The following is a 6,408-nucleotide window of genomic DNA, read 5'->3' as shown; positions in this document are numbered from 1 at the left end:
ACCTGCTGCTCTTGGAGTCCTATGCCAAGATCACCCCAGCAGAGAAATCTGAAGGGGACCTCAGGGGGGTTGGGGTTGCAAATACCCCAAAAAGTCTTTGTTGGGGTGGTGGCAGCAGGGCCACCTGCCAGTCTTCTGCTCAGGTAAGTGTGCATGAGTTCTCTCTCTCGGATAGACCTCTGATTGCCGGAAGGCAGAAAGAGACGGGCTGGGATAGGGTAAGCCTCATCCTGCCCAGATAAGAGAGTGGTGGTGGCCCCTACCATTGTCATCCCAAATTGCCCAAATCCAGCCTGGGGATTAAGGGGACTCTTGTGTTCTGGTCATAAGCCCTGCTTACTACTGAGGTGTGCATGGGGCCGTTAATGGGTTGTCCTCTTTCTGACATACCTCCTCCTTTATTCTCTCACTTGCCCCCAAGCCGATAGTCACTGATCAGGCAGTTTAGAATTTTCGAGAACTCTGGCACTTCCATTCCACTTCCTAGTCTCTGTCCTGCCACAGAAATCCCTGTTACACTGTCCTGTTTAATTCCATTCGTATTCACGGCTGTTTCCAATCCAAAAGACAAAACAAGAAGATAAATATTATATTGTTTATGGTACTTCTTCTAAATTTGACTTATTTTGTGTATTACATATTTGCCTGCTATTTAACCTAACAGGTTTATGGGAAAACTTAGCAGAAATTTCAGTGACAGTGACGGCACACCTTTTACAAGATTTAAACTTAAACTCCTCTGAAATATGTGCCTGTACCAACAGGGACAAGAGGAAGGGTTCTTCAGTGGTTAGTACACTAACCTAGAATTTGGGAGACGAGGTTCAATTCCCCACTCTGCTTCTTGTGTTCAATTCCAGGCTTCCTGTGTGACCTTAGGCAAGTCACTTAGTACTTCCCCTTAAAGGTTTTGTGAGCATAAATACATTATGAATTGTGAGGCAAGACCGTAATGGGGCCATATAAGTACTGAAGATAGACAAAAAGAGTTTATGTACTGACACCAGCCCAGCCCCAATTAATTTAAACTGAATTAACAAGATTGTATGCCTCATAGTAGCTTTCAGAATATGTCCCAGGGCTTCTTCTTAACAGCAACATACAGGGATTTAGCATTCTAGCTTGGTCCCAAGTTTTGCAGCAAACAGCATGGCAACTTTTAAACTCTCTGACAAACCTCTTTTGTCTTTCCACTCACTGTAGCATGAGCAGACACTTGTCACAGGATCCACTCACTGATAGTGAACTTCCTCCAGGCTGCTCTGGGGATTAGCTCCTTCCAGGTCCAAACCCTCCACCCCATCTGCTGCTCATTTGCACGTCCTTTCTCTCTCTGTGACTCAGGGTGCTCTCTTCATGGTTTGGCCCTTCAACCAGGTCACTACAGTCTTCCCCTTTTGGGTATCAAAGTCTCTTCATCCAAAATGGCAGTCTTCCTTTCACTGGCTAGATCCTGCTGCTTCCCCAGTCATGGTAGGGGAACCTGGATCTACCCTCTATTCCAGATGTCCAGTGCAGGTAACCTATGTCTAGCAATGACAGCCTGCTTTCTCCTAGACCCTGTTGCTATTTTCCTGGACTCCTTCCTATGTCTTCTGGCTTCCCACGTTCTGGGTTTATCAGCCTGAACTCCTTCCTCCCAGGGAATAACTGAAGACTTCTTAACTCCATAGCTCCAAACACTCCTCCCTTCTCCCAGGGTGGGACTGTAGACTACTTCCCTGGCAGCCTTTTTCTGCTGCCACCTTGGCTTTCTACCAGCCCCACCTGTTCCATGTCAGCCGAGCTCCAGCATTTGTCTTTCCCCATCAGTGCAGTCCATCAGGTTAATTAACCTGGACACCCCATCACATTTGGAGTGAATTATACTATTATAACAATTATGCTATTGATCTGAGTGAATTCTTGGCAGGGACAGAATTAATACACCTGGAAAATGGTGCAAGACCCAGAGAATAGATGAACAATCTCATGTTGGTGGGACTCTCCACAGAGATCAAGAATTTTTTGAACCAGTTACTGAAAACACTATCTTCAATGCAATGCACAACAACATACCACAAGCAAAAGTAACTGTATACTTCCCCTAGAAGTGAATTTGGTCAGCTGCTGCCATCCTTTCCCTAGAGTCAGGCATATTCTTTGGGTCCCTGATTCTGTCCTTTGTTTTGAACCTTTTAGACTAAAAGCAGGAAGCTTTTGTGGCAGATTTCTTGCTTATCAAGCAACGGCAGCTTATGACTTTTTTGACAGATGCAGTACAAAATCATAAGAGATGTATTTCCATACCCATCTAATCTATAATTAAATAGCTATTCAAAGCTTACCTTCTTTAGGGTGAAGCAGCTTGCTGACCCAGGAGCTGGAACTACCACTGGGCTTGGCAGGGGCTCCTCATGCATACACATCCATGCACTTACCCCTTGGGGAAGGGAGGCTGGGGAGGTGAAGGGCCTTTGCAAACCTGGCCTAATTTCTACAATCCTGCCCAAACAGGGATTACTATAGCAATGTTCTTATAAAGTGACTCCTGGGTGTGATAAATTGCCATGGTAACAAAACAGCTTCTTGAGGCACTATTATTTATTACAAAATTTGAATCTCATGCAGCACATTCTTCAAACTTTCTGGCACTGTGTTTTGTTACTGGAGGGAGTTGTGACACTTAAATCAAATCGCAATGTGTCTTTAAATCTGTGTCTATCAATGCAATAAAAATATACAAATGTACTTTGTAGCTTCTGGGAATCCTTTGTTAGATTTTTCCTCACTTGCCTGGGCTGATGAGCAGTAATATTTAGCTCTTTAGCATTTTCCCTCCATATATCTCAAGAGCACTTTAAAATAAAGATAAGCCATTATTCTCATTTTACAGACAAGGAAATGAAGTGACTTGCCCAGTGTCACACAGCAAATCAGTAGCAGGGATGGGAATAGGACCACTTTCCTAGTCCAGTTCCCTGTTCACTGGGCCATGCTGACTGCCAAACAACAGGAGCCTCAGCATTGCTGCAGCTTTCTCTGGACATCATAGGTCACATGATGTACTCACATTTTACAAGTACTTCCTTAACATGATGTTTATAATGATTTTTTAAAAAGTTCTCGTTTTTTTAATTGATCAAACTTGTGAGGAGATTTAAAAATGTAAATTGATTCACATTTTCAGAGGATAAAAAAAAATACCCAGGGAAGAGTCAAATCATCAAAATACAATGAAATCCACTCAAACGCCAAACTTAACAGACGCGCCTACGTTACAAAAAACTTTCTATCACCACAAGTGGCAACTTCATTGGGAACAGGAATAGAATGGGCACAAAGAATTATTCTCACGTCCCAGGGAGATGTGTCCACAGCTCAGCTCAAGGTGAGTACACCTTCATCTTTGGTTAGTGAATCTAATGGCATTACATCAAATGCTGAGTCAACTTTTACTTTTTTTGGTAGGTTAACAAACCTAGTGAATAAAAAAGCCAGTTATTTAAGGCGTCTGATACAACACTAGAGGACAGTCTCACAAACAAACTTAAGTGAGATAATAGGAACACACATTAAAAAAAAATTCCGAGGCTTGTCTACACAGAGTTGTACTGGTTTACGCTTAAAATGTGGTATTAAATTACTGTAAAAGGCTATGTGATACTCTTATTTCATTTGAGTGGCTCCTTTTGGTTTAGATTAAGTCAATGTGAAACAGGTTTAAGGAACCAAAGTAAGTGTTCACACAGAAGTCTGCACTTGTTTAACTAAATCACTTTTAATAAAACCAGTTGAAGTTTGGGTATAGAGAATGCTTAAGTAATTATTAGTGTCAAGTTGAATGGAGATGTTCCCTGAGGTCTTACAGGGATCAGGTCTTAGATATAATTAATGACTTGATGGGTAGAGTACAGAGTATGCCAAATTATATCTATGCTTCTGTGCATTTGTTTATCTGTGAGAGATTGCTCTTCTGAATAAGATTTAAAATCTTTAAACCAGAACAATGGATTGAAATCAATAAAATTAAATTTTAAAATATAGCAAAATTTCACGTGATAGGGAAGAATTATCAATTGTATCAAGATGGAACGGGAGCTATTAACTAGACATCAACTTGTTTTGGCACTGGTTGGTGCCTTAACTGCAATATATGATATTTGTATTGTTTCTATACTTCAAATTTTGAAGAGAAATTAATGAGAATTCAGAGAGAGCAGCAACACTAATAAAAAGATGAGAACAGAATTTAAAGAAAGCTTACAGGAGTGGCAATGTCAATCTGAAGAAAAGTAGCACAGGGAAAACAACTCTTTACAAATATAAATTGAGACATTAGACTAGACAGGGATCATTCATTCTTATTTAGTCAGCCACATCAAATTTCAATTATGAGCATCAGCAAGGAAAACAAATATTGACAGTGTGTCATGCCCAGTGAGATTGCAGAATCACCATCACTGGAGAGAAGACTGAATTAGACACATCTGTTAGATATGGCTCAAGAATTGAAATCTATCCTTCGACAATACAGGAGGATGAAAAAAAAAATCACTTGTTATTTCCTCAACTCCAAATGATTTGTCATTCCTTCTCAAATTAGAGAAAGGCCATAATGGGGAACGGCACAAAACTTAGCAACAAACAGCTACTCCAATTCACTCCTCGCAAGCAACAATGAATTATCTGGTGTTTTTGCTGAAATAATCAGTAAGGTAAATGTTAACAAGGATTGGTCCTGCTTTGACAGGGGGTTGGACTAGGTGACCTCCTGAGGTCCCTTCCAACCCTAATATCTATAATTCTATGATGCCATTTAAATGGTTATTAGGCTTCAAAGTAAACCCCTCAGAGCTAAACAGGAACAAATTATTCCTTTCTGAGATACTGTTTTAGAATGTTTGCAGACACATGAAGACAACATTGCAATAGTTTAATGCCAGTTCATACTTGGGAGGCTCTCTTTCCATTCATAAGAGGTCTAAAAAGACCTTTAGCTACAGTTTTAGCTTCTGCAGTCAGAGAATACATAGAGCCCTACACAATACAAATGACTGATTAGGGCTGTGATATCTGTATCTTCAGTCTTTACACATTAAACAACTATTTGCTAGCTTTATGTATATTGCTCTCAGATGGATTAACACGTCTGCCTTCCCCAGTATCATTCTCTCCCTCCGAAAGTCTTAAATCAGTTGTGTAATCTGATGGTTGATGGAACCTAGTACCATGAAGAGTGTAAACATTTCTGAGGAGGTGGCAGAGAAGATACACAACACCCCAACAGCTCCTGTAACTATCCACTGTGGAAGCAATTAAGCAATTGGTTGAATGTAATGAAAAAGGTATAGACTATCAAAGACACTGTATTTTAGTCCTGCAACTGGCTGCCTGATTATAACTATAATTCAGGGGTTTGAACTGGTTGCAATGGAACAGATAGTAAACAATAAAATAAGTCAATTACTTAACTTTCACTCAGACTTATTTCTCATGCACCATAATCCAGTCAATCAAGCACAGGATGGAATCAAAAGGATCTGGGTTCAATTCCCATTTTGAAGCTAATTTGCTGTGGGACCTCGGGCTGGCCTCTTAAAGATTTTCTCCGCTTGGTATGAAATGTTCATCCTTTTGAAAATCAAGCCACATATTTGGATGCCCAAAGAGCTGAGTACCCAACAACCTTCACTGACTACAAAAGGCATTCCTATATGCTTAACACATTTGAAAAACATCAGACCACTTATTTTAGGTGTCTAAAGATGGGCTTACGAGCTTAACTTTAGGCACCCTATTTGTTAAAAATATTGTCTTCATATATACAGTGGGAATAATACTTACCCATTTTCATAAAGCTGAGGTGAAACATATTATGTCTATAATTGAAGCAGTTTCAAACCCCCAATTTTCAGTCTTTTGTTGTTGTTGTGAGTGAAATAAAAATTCAAGTTTTATTTTGGCAGCAAAGAATCCTGTGGCACCTTATAGACTAACAGACGTTTTGGAGCATGAGCTTTCGTGGGTGAATATCCACTTCTTCAGATGCATGTAATGGAAATTTCCAGGAGCAGGTATATATATGCTAGCAAGCAAGCTAGAGATAACGAGGTCAGTTCAATCAGGGAGGATGAGGCCCTGTTCTAGCAATTGAGGTGTGAAAACCAAGAGAGGAGAAACTGGTCCTGTAATTGGCAAGCCATTCACAGTCTTTGTTCAATCCTGAGCTGATGGTGTCAAATTTGCAGATGAACTGAAGCTCAGCAGTTTCTCTTTGAAGTCTGGTCCTGAAGTTTTTTTGCTGCAGGATGGCCACCTTAAGGTCTGCTATAAGGTGCCACAGGATTCTTTGCTGCTTTTACAGATCCAGACTAACACGGCTACCCCTCTGATACTTGACAAGTTTTATTTTGTTATTTAATTATG

The sequence above is a fragment of the Gopherus evgoodei genome, chromosome 6 (genome assembly GCF_007399415.2).
Source record: "Gopherus evgoodei ecotype Sinaloan lineage chromosome 6, rGopEvg1_v1.p, whole genome shotgun sequence".
Lineage (NCBI taxonomy): Eukaryota > Metazoa > Chordata > Testudines > Testudinidae > Gopherus > Gopherus evgoodei.
The sequence above is the reverse complement of the archived record's forward strand: the minus strand, read 5'-3'. Positions refer to the sequence as shown.